The sequence below is a fragment of the Culex pipiens genome, chromosome 3 (assembly GCF_016801865.2).
Source record: "Culex pipiens pallens isolate TS chromosome 3, TS_CPP_V2, whole genome shotgun sequence".
Classification (NCBI taxonomy): Eukaryota; Metazoa; Arthropoda; class Insecta; order Diptera; family Culicidae; genus Culex; species Culex pipiens.
Window position 1 is genome coordinate 55998711 of NC_068939.1, and position 17571 is coordinate 56016281.

Consider the following 17571-nt stretch of genomic DNA (forward strand, 5'->3'; position numbering starts at 1 on the left):
AATAAAGATTCACTTTATGCCCATTTTGAACAACTTTTTGATTGAAATGAAGAAATTCAATAGGGGAGCGGCCGTGGCTGACTGGTTACGATGTTCGCTTTGTAAGCGAATGGTTCTGGATTCGATTCCCATCTGCTCCCAACGAGAAAGTTAAGCATTCGTGGAATTACAATGTCCCATCCCAGAGGGTCCCGGAGTACCAAACCTTCTTAGCATGGTGCTCCCAACGAATACAACCAAATCTCGGAGCGTATGGTAGTGTGTCTCCACGCTTCTTCCTCCCCTGTCGATTCAGAATTGTGTTGTTGTTCGAACACTCTGTGCTCAAACTCAACCCAATTACGAGTCATCTCTGCGATACGGCTTTACGCAGTAGGCCTGGCCGCTTTAACGCTTGTGATGTTTCAATGCATTCCGATGCAATGGCGCACTACAAATGTTAATAAATGACAAGAAGAGTGCTAGGCGTCATCTAACCTAAGGCACTCTCCAGGATCCCTTCGAAAGATTGGCTGCGCTAGGGTCTGATTAGATTAGATTAGATTAAATTAGATTAGAAATGAAGAAATTCAATAGAAAATTTAAAAAAAATATAGAATGTGTATTTCTTGAAGAACTGCAAATTCAATATTTTTGAGGCCATAAAATCAGTCAATACTTCTGTATTTTACAAACTTTTGAATTAATCTATATCCTCCCTCCCCAGCACTATTGAGAATCGTTAGATTTTTGGCGATCAGATTTTCCTAGATTTTTAATAAATACTTTGATAGATTTTTCAAATTTTGACCTTGTAACCCTGGATATTCTACTGAATTCTCGGCAAAAATGACAGTCAATTTGTCGAAGTTCGGCATTTTTGTGTCAAATAAATCAGCTGTTCTGTTTTCGGCAGAATTCTGCCGAGCTCGAAAATCAAAAATGAGTGTGTAGTTTAAGGTTAAAGGATCTTTTTTGTTGTGAAAAATGACGTGAAATCTAGGAAACTATTGGCTCGATTTTCAGTGATATAAATTTAAGTTTCAATGGCATTTTCTACTCTTTTAACGACAATGGTCCAAAATGTAAAAAACCAAGTTCAATATGTTTTTTAAATTGTTTCTTTACTTATTCTTGACTCTAAAAAAACAAAATTATTGTTATCAAAAAGCAGAAATCACAAGAGTTTAAATTTTCAATATTGAATATCGATTCTTTTGTTTGCAAGGAATCGCGAGTTAAAAAAATAAAACTGATGAGGGCTCGTTTATAAACTACGTAGCCTCCAAATTGTAGAATGAAACTTTTTTTATTTATTTTTTTGTTTGGACCATGGTTTTTTTCCTGCCCTACTTCTCTCACATGGATTATGGGGGAGACAAACAGAATGCTCTGAAAAACAAAAATCAATAAAAAATTCAAGATGCTATATCTCACAAATTATGGGACTTAAAGTCAAACTAGACAATAAAGTTGTAGGATTTTTTCTCAGCTTTTCAAACATGTGTTTTGCTTTTCCTTCATAAAATATTCTTTAATTACAAAAAAATAAAATTATTTTTTTTTCGTAAAAGTTTACCAATTACTTGAAAACAGTGCGCTATTGAAAAAAAATGAAGTCATTTTCGATTTCAAATTTGATGTTTTATCTAAAAGTGATTTTGGTTTGCTTGAATTATAGTTATCTGATTGAAAGCAATCCTACTCTACAGTCCTAATTATAGGATTTGCACTTACCTATTCTACCACTTTTACTTTTGTTTTAATTTTATTTTTGTAACTGAATTACCTTTAAAACTTTTCATAACTGGAGTTCCTTTACGCTATTGTGTTTCATATGTTTATAGGACCTTTTCAAAAAAAAAAAAAAAAAGATATCTAACCTGCCATCGCTGTACACTACACTCTTGACTCACTAACAAAATTATCTCCATCGTGAGAGCCGCCCTCTCACGTGTTGTCCATATCCACCACGGGTGCTCTCTCTCTCTATCTCTCGCACTCGTTCAAATTCGTCACCGTTCGGCGCCAACGTTGCTTTGGATAAACCCACCACACTAAACCCCCCTCTAGCAAGCAAGAGCTACCAGGACCGACCAAGTCCGCGGATGCATTCAGTTACGACAAAGTTCTCGCATGAACCAGACACAAGTACGCGCGCGCCCGAACTGCCAGAACGGCCCCAGAGTGTTGTTGCTGTTGGCCAGAAGAACACTCCTGCTGACCGCCGACACCGCACTCAGAACGCGCGAGACATAGCCAGGAGCCATGAGGGGGTGTGGTGTGGTGTAATGCAAGTTACAGCCGTTGTAGTACCGTCTCATCTTCACTGTCATCTTCTAGCAACTGTTACTCTCTCTCTATAGTTCTGTTGTGAGCCGTTGCCGTCACCGGCAAACGACGTTGATGTTACTCGCAAGATCTGCTGTGTGTTCTAGTATATCTCTAGTAGTTGTACCCCCCTCGTAACAGAAGAAACCGATGTCTTCGTCATAGCTGTTGTACAGAGCGATTTAGAGTGTAGATTCCGTGTGAGTGTTTCGGATTGTACGGTGTTAGTGCGTTAAGGTCAACTAGAAAGTGCTTGGCTTTGCTTAGTTCCAGCTGGCGGTAATGGAACCACTATCGCGGAGATAGTGCAGCTGAGTACTGTGCTGTCGTCGTCGTCATCGTCGCAGTGGGTATCAAGTGCTGGGCCAAGAATCGCTTAGCTAGAAATGTAGTTCGGTTCTAGAAGTGGCACAGCAGTGTTTGTGCGACAGCGCGTAGTGAAACGCGAGCACGCGATCGAGTAAAGTAATAATTAATTTCGAAAAAGTACAGAAAGTAAGAGTGTGCAAGGTTGTCGCAGTGGTTCGATGTGTGTTGACGATCGATCGACGATTGTTCGCCGGCTGGATCGATCGTGAGTGTGTTGTTCAGAGTGAGAGCGAGAGCCGAGGAAGTCACGTGAAGCGCTGATCGAGCGGTAGATCTGCCAAGTCTGCAGATCTAGATCAAACGGGCTAGCATCTGTCGCTAGAGCTTCCGTCCGAGCCGGGGATCATCGAGCGATGCTGAGCCAGCAGAAGCAGCTGAAGCTGTGAACACTCGGTGCAGAGGCGTTCGCGAGATGTAAATACGGCATAAATTCGAGAGTTCCCACGATCGTTTGGAAGAGCCGAGCCAGAGAGAGTGTGCGCTCCGGAAACAAACAAACAATAATACAGCGGCAGAGTGAAGTGTGTTTAGAAGTGCCGGCAAGATTTAGTAGTCGTTTAGCCGAGTTCTCCAGGTGTTCTTTAATTGGTGTAGCATAAATATAAGTAGAAAGTATCGATCAGCTGAATCAGTGTGGTAGTGTAGCGGTGCTTTAGCTGTTCCTGGCGCGGTTTCTTCAACTGAGTAGCCAAAGAAGAAGTAGCGTTCCGAGCTGATCCGTAGTCAAGTGCTTAGTATCTCCAGTGTAACGAGCCGACACCGCCGTAAAGAAGAGGAAGAAGAAGCATTGCGGCGAGTTCTGGGCCCGTTTCAAGAGTTGTTGATGGCTTCCAGCCGTATTGCTGCTACGCGGTGATTGCTGTGCTGCTGCTTGCGGATTAAGTGGTGACCCTGGAGCAGGAGCAGGTTGCGACTTCGGAGGACGCAGCGATTCGCTCAACGCAGCGGATAAGGAGACAGAAGTGTCGCTGCTTCGGGCAGGCGGCCAAGTCTGCGGTCTGGCGCTATTAGCATATTAAAAGGTAAATTGCTCGGCGATAATAATTGAGTAATTACGGGCCGAGCGCTGGAAAGTTTGTCCTGAAGGTTGGCGCTACTGGCGCGGTGCGGGTGACCGTGACGTAAATAAATAAAAGCGACTACTGTGTCAGGCTATTGTTACCACTTGGAGTGAGTGATGGTGTCGAACAATAGCAACTTTGCTTCAGGGGAGTGTTCACAGGTTGGCAAATTGTGTTTGGCTTGATGGCTCATAATTTGTCCTTTGTTGCCGGTGTGGTGCCAGCTGGTGACAAACGGGTTCTACCCCGCCCCGACACGTCCCCTCCGTCAGGTGGACATGGACACGTTGTTCTTCTTATTAGCACTGGCGGTGGTTTGTTGTGGTTGGACTTATCGGGTTCGTAATCAAGTCCGTGGAGAAAGTGGTGCAGCGGTGGATTGAAGTTGTGGATTTAAGATGTGAATAATTTGTTTTTTTTTTGCTTATGCGAAGGATTAGGATTTCTTGATAGGGATGCCCAGCCTGATTTTTTGAACAAATATAAAATTTGAATTGTGTGATTTTCTGACTTTTTCAATTAAGATTTTTCTTTCCAAATATTTACCAGGGCAAATTTCTTAACAACAGGTATTTACAGTAGATTTTAGACAAAAGAAGTGATCTTCAATTATATTTAAAACAATTCTGACTTGAACACCAAATAATGAAAAATTCATTGTTTATGGTCCGGAATCGATAAACTTGAAAGACGTGTTTTTTTAAAAAAATGTTTTTCTACTGTTAGGAGAAAAACTATTGTAGAGTTTACGGGGAGACCACGCGGCTGCATTATCTTTGAAATTTGTTTTTTGTTATATTTCATTTGCTATCACAATTTTCACAATTTTGTCAAAAATAAAAACGACAAAACTCAATTGCATTTTTTTACGAAAAAATCTGGAGTTTTTTTTTGAAAAGGTCCTATAAACCAATTTTTATGTTTTGCTTTTAGGTGTTTTTGAATACCCCTGACTCAAGGCGGTTCTAAAAACACCCAAAAAGCAAAAATTGAAAATTTGGTTTATAGGACCTTTTAAAAAAACTCCAGAAATGTGCAATGGATTGTGAAGTTTACCATTTTCCAATGAATATTTTTGTTGATACAATTGTTGGATATCTCAAATATAAAAATTATGAGAGCACCGAAAAAATACTAATGGCTGATAATTGGTAAACTTTTGTTTTGTAAAATGATTACAGCTTTAATCTCTCTATTTTTTTTATTTTAGATACATAATGTTTGTTTCATTAAACTGAACGTTTTTAACGTTTGAACTAAATTACTGAAAGTATTTTGCTTCCCAATCCCGTGACTTTTACAGTTCAAAATGTTAACACACTAAACAGAGAAATTTTATTATGTTTTTGTTTGATTTTGTGACTTCAAAATTTGAAAAAAATGCTTGCTATTTTTTCCCGACCTGTTACATAAAATTTAAAAGGGACAGAAACTTTGAAAAATACTTGCAACGGCCTAGTCACTATTTGTCTTGATTTTTGGAGTAAATTGTGAAAGGAAGTAGACAACAATTTCAAATAATATTTGTTGTTCCTGCTTTCTCCTCTGAAAAACTTTCGATTCGAAATAGATTTAACTTTCCACTAGATTTAACTTTACATTCAGGCCTCTTATTGTCAGCTGAATTATTACTCACTTTTGCTGCGTAGTAAGGTCCTTTTTAAAAATATCAGTCATATTTTATTTCATGTGTTTGGCTACCACCCCTTTAAAATTTTTCCTAAAAATCACGGGGCAAAAAAAATATTGCATAAAAAAACATTGAAAAAACTTGTATACTCGATTGTAAACTACAGTCCAGACTCGACTATCCGAAGGCCTTGGCAAAATTTCCCTTCGGATAGTCGACAAAAAATTTTGTTCGTTGTCTTATTTCTAATTTTTTAAATCCAATATGGCGGCCAAAATAGTGGTGATGAAATATTGAAAAATCTTTATTATTTATATTTATATTGAAAAATCTTAATTTTATAAACAATCAACTATTCAAATTTGACTTAAATGAGGTTGCGGAACTCAAAATTGATATAAAAAGTAAAAAAAAAAATTCGTGTTTTGTATGTAATTCGATTATCCGAAGTCCCATACAAACCTTCGAATAATCGAAGCTTCGGATAACTTTATTAAGAATGCATTTAATCAATTGAAGGTCTGTTAATATTTTCGAAATTTCGAGTTCGATGAGAAACAACAATACCCTCATATCTTCAATGATATTTTGCAAATTAGTGACAGTAGTAGTTTTGAAAATAAGGCTTTAAATTTGATTTTGATGTATGAGCTGGGAGACAAAAACTTTACATAAAATTTGTACCCACCCAATTAAATATCAAAAAAATAAATAATAAAAAGAGCAAAATTTATGTTTTCTGCTTATCTTTTCGGAAAAGAAAACAAAAACATCGCTCTGAAGAATAATTGAAACCTTAAAATTATTAGGTTCCTGAATTCCAAAGTTGTCCAGAGAAATTCCTTTGTCTTAATTCAGACAATGAACATAATAAAACAAAATTGACCTGATTGAAAAACAAAAAATCCCGATCCATGTCAGCAATCGGTCACGTCCACCTCAGGTCAGCTGGGTTATGGTCTGGCCAGCTATTTTAAAATTCTCCCCATGCCCTGGAAATCTTATCGTGGACCTGCTGCTGGTTTGATCTGTGTGTGCACATTAGTGGATAGAAAAATCGCCACAAAAAAAACTCCAGCTCCTGGACGTGTCCGGATTTGGCAATGTCTCAATAACCTCAAAATCGTCCATTTGTAACCAATTGCCACCGATTCCATCCCGCACCGCTTTCGATGATTTACGGGCCAATCGAGGTCGACTTTGGCGACAGTCCTAATTCGATAATGGTCATGATTTTCTAGTGCCAAGGTGAAGTCATACGCTTCTCTTCTTTTTGGGCCTTATTGGCGATTCTGGGGACACGCCACTTTCTGAAATATTCAAATTGCATCACTATAAATCCAGCAGTCGTTTTCGAGTTCGTTAAAGTGGCCTCATAAAGAGCGCGACGATGAGGTATTTAAAGTGCCACTTCCATGCGGGGCCCAGACACGCATTTTTTATCAGCTTGACGTTTCAAGTGACGTGTTTTGGTGTACATTTCTTTTCGGGTCGGTTGGGTGGTGCATTATTGTTATTTTTGCATGCAGGTTTGACTGGTCAAGACAAAAAAAAAACCTCAAATATTCATCCAACTAATTGACGGGTGGCTTCAGCTTAAATCAAAGGTTTCAAAAAGATAACGGCAAAAGTATAATGGTGGTAAAAACCAAAAAACGGAACAGCGGAATCTTGTTTAATAAAATCTGGATTTTGTTTTACAAAGGTACAATAAACCATGTTTGTGAGCTTTGTTTTAAGCATTATTTAAGTCCCTTATCACATTTCCGAATCTATTTTTCGTTGTTTCAAAGGAAAAGATTTGAAAATTTCTGTAATTTAATGGCATAATCAAAAATTAACAAAAAGATTGTTTTATCAAAACCTAAAATAATTCTTGCAATTCCTGCTACTCAACTTGAAAAATCAAGAGGCATGTAATTTTATGGTTAATTGAATGTGTTACTGAATCGGAAAATAAATAAGGAGCTTCATTCAGGATATCAATTTTAAAATTACGTGGTTCTGTGGAGAATTTTGTCAATCCAGCAATTCACCTCTTCCCATCGTTAAGAAACGTGTGCTCACCCAACGTCGTTCCAAGAGCAAACAAAGTAAAAATAAAACTGCAAAAAAATGGAACTGTGTGGTTTATTTATAGGTGGTGCTCTCCTTCGTCACACGTTTTTTGGTGTTTGTTGTTATGGTTGTTGTTGTTGCTGCTGCTGTTGATGTTTCTTCTCTTGTTTTGTTTAACGCTGTGTGCGACATGCATCGCAGGAATGCTGCTTTTGTGACTGCAGCCGATGCAATTATTCATTTTTATTTCGCACTCTTTTACCACGTGCTGTGTGATTTGTGAGTGGTGATTTTTTGCACATCATTAAACATTTAAACCTAATTGTTCACGCGATCGAAGCTTTACAAAAAATTACTCTGCGAAAGTGAGGGAACGAGAGTGTTGGTCTCCAATGGCCATATGTGTGCTTGTATGCACAGAAAAAAAATGTGAATTTACTCGACACGGAAAAACTGAATCACATGTAAACTCAGTTGTTGTAAACTTGAAATTCGACGTAATCGGAATTTACATTAAAATGTTTAATGACATGCAAAAGTGTTACATCATAAATGATATAATATTCGGACATATTTTTTGTGTGTGTAAATTGAAACGAATGACCGTGATTACATGCATTTAATCTCTATTAATAGTTTTGGTGCCGCAGCACACTGGTGCATAAATTGGAAATTACGTGATTGGAATGGATCAGTTGTTGGTTTTTGAATCGATGTCACAACAACTCATTTCTGATTGGATGGCTGACATTGTTCCGATGTGTGGAACATATCTGGAGTTTTTTTTTGAAAAGGTCCAATAAACCAAATTTCCAGTTTTTGCTTTATGGGTGTTTTTGAAACCGCCTTGAGTCAGGGGTATTAAAAAACATTGGGTGCAAAAACTGAAAATTTGGTTTATTGGACCTTTTCAAAAAAAAAAAAAAAAAAACCCCAGATATGTCATTTTTATTTCATGGTTGCGGATCATTATTATGTTTGTGCATATTGTATACTTTCTGTTCATTAAAGTTTGATCGATTTCTTTTTTTTCAATGTTTAAACATCTGCAATAGGATTCTGAACAGCTTTATGTGGGTGAAAATATGTTTTTGTAGGATCTTGTATGAAATCTTATAGGATTGAATTATAATAAAAATCTATGGTAAAATCGCATGCAAAAGCATGCAGATAACCTTTGTAAGACAATTCAAAATTTTGCAGCTCGTCACTGAGTAGACTCTTTGTAAATATTTTTCCCTAAACTGATAACATTCACCTTAAATCGCAATGCTTAGCGTACTCCTACGTCTTTAGGCGTCAGAGTTGGATTAGTGAGTAATGCTACCGGTTTGCACAGTTTGACGAATGTTGTTGTTTGTTTTCATACACTCACAGAAACAATGGTTTGTAAAGTTTTGAATGAATTTTGATTTTAAAACTATTAAATTTATGAATTTTTCACTTGCTTTATTGTTCAATCACAATCATTGTTTCAATAAATCAGTGACACCATTCGTTTCAGACATTTCCATAATGCTTTAACACAAAATTAAAAAAAGAGATTTAAACAGCTTCAGATTTTGTTCCAGTGGTCAACGAACAATTTCAAACGGTTTTTCTCTCCATTATGAAGAATCACTGTTTCGTTTCGTTCAAATCACTGCACGTCAAAATATTTAGAAACGCAACGCATTTAGTCGCTCCGAGTCATTAAAACTTATGACCAGATGCACACGGGTTTTTTTTTGTGTGGTTCTGAGCCGCAAGTGATTGATTAGTTCCAAAAGTAAGCGACCTTTGGTTTTCTACCGAGAGCCGAAAAACGTGAACTGTCTCCCGTCAGAGAGATTTGCCGCGTCAATGGAGAATCAACAGAGACGCTTCAACTTGTCTGTTTAGAGGGAGAATTTTGATCTTTTAAACATAAATTCGAAATGTTGTTAAAGAAAATTTGATGTTGTTGTACAAAGATGTAAGTAAAACAAAAATGCAAAGACATATCAAGTTAAAGGTAGAGAGTAATCATTGTTATTATTTGAAAGTTTTTTTTTAAATTAAAGTGTTTTTTTAGCTTATATAGTTTTTTAATCTTAAAACGTTTTTTTAAAGTTCTCCATTCTTTTTGGTAAAAAAAAACTTTTCTGTGATTAGTCAAAATCAAACCATCCACATTAACGACCCCCGGGTCTTTTGTGGTCTCTATTGCAAGTTTCTGCTCGAACCTAGGAGTCCGAAGGCTTGAATGGGGAGAGCACCCAAACCTCTTTCTACTCCAAGGAACCTTCCACCCCAGTGTTTCAACTGACGACCTTTGGATTGCGAGTCCAACCGCCGCCAGCGATTCCACCGGAGTAGGTTTGGTTTTGTGTGTTGTTTGTACTTATGGCATGGAGACGACTCCTACACCTGGAATGACTTAACGGCCTAACAACCAAGGCCGGGACCGACATTTAACTTCCTCATCCGATGGAAGGTGTGATTAGTAATGATACTAAAATTAGCCCCTCCTTGTCAGACGGAAATTCATAAAAAGTGTCAGCAACCCCAAAACGCGATCAAGGTGGTCAAGTCAACAGAAAATATTGATCTGGACAGGCAACACCAGAGTTCTGAATTTATTTGGTCCAATAACACTGGTTTCTGTCGTCCACCAATTGAACTATATGCTGTTCTTTTTCCTTCTCAAGTGAGGGGCTCGGGCAGACTTGAATTATGGCACTCCATTAGGGGTATTTGCTGCTCCCACACGCAGCACCAGCAGCAGTGACAGTGACAGTTGTTTTCTTTTATTTTCTCGAAATTTGCTGACCAAAATACGCTCCGTAAATACTTTGTCGCGTGTGTATCCGCCACTCGTTAGTCGTTGCGTTGATTTAGTCGGGAACGTTGAAGTAGGAGTAGGAACTACAAACACTGTAGCAGAGTTACCCTTTAAGAACTGGAAAACCAATATGAAGTTTCGTTTTTAAAAATTTGTCCAAGAATTGAGAGCATAAAGATAAATTTTAAAAAAAATTCATCAAACACACTTGTAAAACTAATTGTGAATTTTTTTGAATCTGAAACCTCATGTTTCAAAATGATTCAAAATAGCGCAAATATGGGTTTTGATTTAATTAAATTAAAAGGCATTTTGATTTCCTTCTCATAAAAGCAGTGTTGGGAATCGAGCGAGAAGCAGGAAAACTTTTGTCGCTCGCAAGTGAAGGAGAGAACTTGTAATTTTTTCCTCTCCTTGCGTACGCTCGCCTTTTTGCACTCCCGAGCGTCCCGGCCTTGCCATTCTTTTCAAAGAGTTTTTTAAGATCCTATAATCTATTGTGTTTCATATGTTTATAGGACCTTTCCACACAAATCTCTAGATATTCTGGCTCGCGAGCGGAGGAGAGCACGGGCAACCTGTGAGTTACTCAGGGCAGCTCGAGACTCGCGGTGAGAACTTAAGGAATATTTCTCGCGAGAGCGTGAGAATTCCAACACTGAAAAAAAAGATTCAAAGTGTTAAAATATGAACGATTTTGATAGTTTTTTTTTCTCTTTTGGAGGTGAACAAAAGCCACACTTTTTACTTTTTTACGCTTTTACATCTACAATCTAATGTAATAATACGCAAACCGCAGCCAGGCTTGACGTGGAATCGCTGAATCTGGTAGTCAAAGGGTTACAAGCTAGTCGAAAGGTGGGTCGTTGTTTTTCTTCGTCCGATTCGCTGAAACGTTTCCCTGCCTCCCTGTCGGCAGCAAAACGGTTTGGAAAAATGGCTCAAATACATTTTCAAATGTGCTCGTGCATAATACACCCCCGAATACACACCGTTTAACAAGTTGCTGAAAGTTTATTGACATCAAAAGTCGAGCGAAAGATGAGCGAAGATGGTCACTGTTGCAGTTTAGCAAAATTGAATTATTTTCGCCAGCACAGTACGGACGTAGGGGAGTTTGGGGTAATATGGACAGTGGGGGTAATTTGGACACCCCTTTAAAAATCACGTTTTCTTCGGATATATAGTGAAAACGGCAATTTAAGTGATAAGGCTAGTACTAGTAATGGCCTACGAGTATGGACAAACCAAAAAAGTTGGAATAGGTTAAGTAGTTTTGGTATAATGTGTAAAAGTTTCCAAAGGCCGGTTGGCACTGCCTTAAATTCTAATATTTGAAGGTTAGGAAATAAGGTTTTGCAGGGGTTATATGGCAAAAAAGTGGACATTTTTTGTTTAAGGGGGTTGCTTGGACGATGCCTGAGATATGTATGTATAAAAATTGTGCATTTTATCCATTTTTATCATCAAAAATCGCAATTAATGATAGAATATGCTATGGGGGTAATTTGGACATGGCTTGTGGGGTAATTTGGACATACCTGAAAGTCTACCTGTCAGGCAACAAAAAAGTAACTTTCATGGTTGGATGAGTTTTTAAAGGGATTTAGATAAATTTAGAGGGATTTAATATGTCAAAAACAATCAAAAATGAATGTGAGCAATGAGAACTTTCACAAAACCCCTATTTTTTAATTTAGATAAATTTATTCCAATATTCGAATTGATGAAAATCTGATTACTGTGTACTCTAATGTTGATTGCTTTTAATTAATTTCTTTGACATTTCTAATTTCTATGCTGGTTTACAATAATATTTAAATTTGAAGGGCTACAGAATGTAAAATTAAAAAAAAAATATTTTCAGGCTGACAAATTCTATATAAAGATTGATTTATATTAACATAAACGATACCTTAATCACTAAAAACAAGTATAGTGTGCCTGATCCAGAATCAGTGTTTAAATCAAATCAGTTTCAATTTAATGATTGAATTATGTAGGGGAGAGTGGGGAGACTTGATCCCCTTTTTTTGTATCGCACATAACTCTGTCAATTTCTCACAAAACTATGAACTTTTTGCATGAATTGAAAGCTTAAACATTCAACTATGTTTGGCTGATAAGGGTATTTCACCAGATAAACTCTTCGAATCATGCCAAGTGTTTTAAAAAAATATTTTAAACCGGCATTTTCAAAATGTTGGGGGTAATTTGATCCCCCTTTCATCATTTTGAAAAAATCTTAAGCAAAATGTTTCTTATTCATCCATACTTTTAATTTTCTATAAGTTACAGCAATTTCACATTAAACCTGTACGTTTGTGTTCAAAATATAACAAGTTTAGCATGCAAAATATTTAAAAACTTTAAATTTTCTTTTTTAGACCATGTTTACAAAAGCTGGTAATTTTTGTTTACAAAACTTTTGAAAAATGGTTCAAACTGCAGTAAGTTATGTACAACTATACTAAAGGAAACTATGTACGAAAACCCAGCCCAATTATTTAATCTTGAGGCTGATTCCAGTGACTGTAAAAATGCAGGGATCAAGTCTCCCTAAACGCATTTTTTTAAACAATTGATTGTAAAAATAGTATGACGATAAATTTAACGTCAAATGCGTAAGGGTTTTGGAGTTGATATGTTTATCAAACAATTCATGTATAAAAAATATTTTTTTGAATAATTTTTGAGTGTTTTCCAGACTTATCAAAACAAAGAAAAAAGATCTCTTGGAAGTTTTTTGCTGCTCTTTTTAGAAAAATGTGTGTAACTTAATCTAAACATTTTTTTATTTTTTTCTTTGTTTTCTACAATGAAATTTAGTCAATTTCGCACAACTTTCTAGAACAAAGCTAATTGTTTTACCCACATGCTGACGAGATACAGGCTTGGGATCAAGTGTCCCCGGGGATCAAGTCTCCCCACTCTCCCCTACAGCTCACATTCCTATTGCATTATAGTTCTGTGTGTGTGTGTGTGTGCAACCAACCAAACGGGACCACGCGGTCGCTTCTTACAAATTGAGTTGTTTCCATGTATTTTTTAGATCTACATTCTATACATGCAAATAACTCGCATAGGCATTTGGAAGGTGTTAGCTCTGCCGAGCTTCGGTGACCCATTTCTACGCTGGCTAGCCGAGCGCGAGGTACTTCAGCTTTATCGACAAACCCCGCCCTGAAGAACGTTTGGACCAATCGGATTCAAACGTTATTTAGAACTTCCGAACCCTTGTCAAATGGACAAGGACCCAGCGCGTATATAGTTGATGGTGGTAACAGTATTCCTAATTCCAGTCATAGCTCACCAAGTCGCGATGGCCTAGTGGTTAGCATTTTTGCTTACCAATCCAAAGGACGGGGGATCGAACCCCGACTCGAGCGACTTTGATTTTTCGTTCATGTTCAGAGTTTCAAGATTTATATTTCCTATACTTTCTCGTTGGGAGCAGATGGGAATCGGACCCAGGACCATTCGCTTACAAAGCAAACACCGTAACCAGTCAGCCACGGCCGCTCCCTCTTCCTATTGCATTATAGTTCTATCACAAAATCATTATTTAAACCTTTGATGAAATATTGTGAACAACACTTCAAAATATAAAGCAATTACAAAACCAGGTTGAAGGATAAAAAACATGCTCAAAAAATCAAATGTTAAACTTATTCTTCAACATGTGTCCAAATTACCCCACAAAAGGTGTTCATATTACCCCACAAGGTATGTCCACATTACCCCACAAGGCATGTCCAAATTACCCCACAAGGCATGTCCAAATTACCCCATAGGGGTGTTCATATTACCCCCACACAAAAATGTGGGGGTAATTTGGACACCTTTTAATTTTTGCGATAAAAATGGGATTTTCATCAACATTTATCGAAATGAATGACATTTTTCCATCAAATATGGTCTCTATTATCCTCTGGTGTCATCCACATTCCTTTAAAATATCCATACAGCCCATAACAGAGCAATTTCCTTAGGGTGTCCAAATTACCCCACACTCCCCTAGGGGTACGTTTTACGGCACGTGACTAGCTTCCGGCTAGGCAAAACGGTCAGTTGGTGCTGGTGCCGCTTTGGTCAAGTTGTATTTACGCTGACCTGATATCTACGGGCAGATGTTTGCTTATCACTCGAGGTTGGCTGTAGAATCAATGTGAGACCGCCAGTTGTGATTTGTGACGGGGTTATCAGCTAATCTGGCTTGTATTTAAGGAAATTTGCCAAAGGAATGATATGATTACTATGTGACGATTTAAAAAATTTAAATCCATCGAATCATGGAAATCTGCCCTTGGATCTAGAAACATTGAAGAGTTATTAAATTTAGCTTTGCTCTTACTGTCAACCACAAAATCCCCTCCAAAGCCGGGAGAGCACTCCAAAAGCCACATCACACAACGAGAAGCATTAGCCGGGTTAAAGCTATGCCCTCCCAGCATGGATGTCATACGTCGTTAATCATTTGCTCGTTTGCTTCCAGCGTGCTCTGGTGAGAGGTACCTTATGCTTGTTGGCACACTGGCGCCACCTTTTCGCGCCGCGCGAGTCCCATGTGCTATGTAAATAAGTGTAATTTTGACAGGTATTATAATGGGAGTCGGTTTATGGACGGGAGAGTTTTTTTTGCCACCAGCCAGCATGGTTCGCCGGAACCAGCCAACTGATGATGGCGTGGCTTCCGGCAACAGGGTCGGTTGGGGTTGGTTGAGTTCCTTTTTTTCGTTTGGGTTGATGGAAAACTCCCAGATGTAGGCAACAATTTTAAACATTTCTGATTAAAGAAAAAGTTGAGCGCTTTTATTACAGTTTCAGTATGCAAACTTTTCAATATGATGTGAAATACGGCATGTTAAAAACATATAATCATCCCTCTTATCCCCTAGAGATCGACAGCATGTCGAAGGTTGTTTATGACCTGTGCTGTTCCAGCAGTACATACACGTTCAATTCGGTGAAAGCCATATCTAGCTTCTTCTATGCTGCTAGAAAAACGGCACCGGTACGGTAATATCTATGTTATGTGATGGCAACAAATGGCTTCTAACCGCGTGTGACTTGTGACGCCGTGCCAGAGTTTAGTGGAATGCGATCCGACTATTGGCGGGAATATGTAGTTATCACTCTAGAAATGGCATGGTAAGAGTAAGCAAGCAATGTTAACAGAGGTCTTTTGGGAGCATAGAAGCGTGAAACATAGCATATCAAGATTGAATATGACATCGCTGATGAAAATAAGATGCAGAAGGAGGAGGATTAAGTTTTAATGATCTTAGTGAATCTAAGGCATTAACATAAACGATAATGTATGGATGACTCAGTTTATAACATAATACTTTTTTAAAAATTCCAGAACAAATGGCTGTAGCTTCAAATTCGAGTTCAGTCCGAAAGATTGTAAATGTGTGGTTTTGTGAGAAAATCCGTCATGTTATACATTTTTATAATGCTATTTAAAAGACCTTTCCAACGAGCCTTAAAGATGGTCAATACCATGTGACCCATCTTTGGATGGATAATCGAAAACCCTCTCCGATAAGCCTGAGAAATTGAACGAGATAAAAGATATTGCTATATTAGATGATTTTACTATTCCACGTCAAACAGGAAGTCTCCAAATCAAAAGTGCTCCGATTTGGCTTAAATTAGGCATGGAAATGCCCTGGCCAAAATTATAAGACCCGTATTTTTTTTTGTTTGGCGATAAGGGTGCTCTATTCGAAATAGGCGCTTATTTGAAGGTCTCTGGACCTGAACATATTTTTCTTTTTAAACTGGGTTTTTTTTTTGATGTGCCACGCGCCAAAACGGAAAATGACGAAAACGGGTAAAAACAGATATTTTCCTGGGAAGACGGAAATCCCAAGCAGACGGAAATCCCGAGCAGACGGAAATAACGTGGGAATAACATTTTTTGATATTTGAAAATACTAGGCCCATAACATTTTATGTTATTTATAACAGGATTTGTTATTCGACGTTATGATTTTTTTTGTTATTGGATTGTTATTGTAATAACAGACTAATAACAGTTTGAATTATTCTTCGAACAAATCTCTGTTATTATTTTTTGTTATTTTAACACTGGAACGCCCAACGCATGTCCAACTTACACGGACGCCCAAGCCTCCCAAAAAAGGTGGTACGGTAACTTCAACTCGCTGGTTCTCGGGCGTTACTCAACCAATCGGGACGATTCTTTTTTCCAGTGATTTGTAAATATGTCTAAATGATACTAACATTTTGCAGAACTTGATTTGAACAAATCTGTAATTTCTGCGACCGAAAACATCGTTCTACCTTTTTCTAAAACGACTGCCTCCGCGGAATTTTTGGCGATTTTTTTTTACACGCGAAAAAAAAAGTTGGAGCGATGTTTTTGATCACATAAATTACAGATTTGATCAAATTAAGTTCTGCAAAGTTCTAGAATCATCTAGACATCTTTACAAATCACTGGAAAGAAGAATCATCTTGATTAGTTGAGTTATGCCCGAAAACCAGCGAGTTGAAGTTAACGTTCCTACTTTTTTGGAGCCTTGGGCGTTGGAATGTAAACAACTAATCCGACCATCCCAATAACAGTTGGAGGTTTTCTTCGATAACAAAAAATGTTATACCAAAGTTGTTTTGGCTTTCAATCAATATCAGAACCAATAACAAATTTTGTTATGAAAACATAAACTGTTATTCAACTATTATGCAAAAATGGATTTTTCAAGAACAATCCATAACACTTTCTGTTATTTTAAGAGTATTTGTTATTGAAATAGCATGAAATTAGTTATTATCGTCTGTTCGGGATAACAAAATTCATGCCATTTTAATAACGAATACTGTTAAAATGACAAAAAACGTTATGGAATATTCTTGCAAAATCCATTTTTGCATAAGAGTTGAATAACAGTTTATGTGATTATACCACAATTTGTTTTTGTCTGATATTTATTGAATGCCAAAACAACTTTGGAATAACATTTTTTGTTATGGAAGTATACCGCCAACTGTATCTGGGATGATCGGATTAGTTGTTAAAATAACAAAAAATAATAACAAAGATTTGTTCGAAGAATAACTTAAAATGTTATTAGTCTGTTATTACAATAACAATCCAATAACAAAACATTCATAACAAAGAATAACAAATCTTGTTATAAATAACATAAGGCGTCATCCATAAAGTATGTCACGCTCTAGGGGGAGGGGGGGTGTCTGAGAAAGTGTGACATTGCGTGTTATAAGTATAGGGAAAGCGTGACAAAGGGGGGGAGGGGGAGTAAATTTTGGCTGATTTTACAGCTCGTGTGCACTGTTTACATGGTCTTCGT

General features: G+C 37.5%; 1 protein-coding gene across 22 annotated transcripts in view; it reads left to right on the forward strand.

Moving 5' to 3' along the window:
* The window catches only part of LOC120428611 (potassium voltage-gated channel subfamily KQT member 1), a 404586-nt gene that overhangs the window by 7088 nt on the left and 379927 nt on the right, over positions 1 to 17571 (forward strand). Inside the window, exon 1 of one of the 22 annotated variants that reach the window (XM_052710674.1) lies at positions 2089 to 3701. The exons of the other annotated variants lie outside the window; for them this stretch is intronic. The gene's annotated coding sequence lies outside the window, so the exon portion shown is untranslated. Of the gene's footprint in view, positions 1 to 2088; positions 3702 to 17571 lie in introns of those variants that run through there. 22 annotated transcript variants of the gene reach the window in all.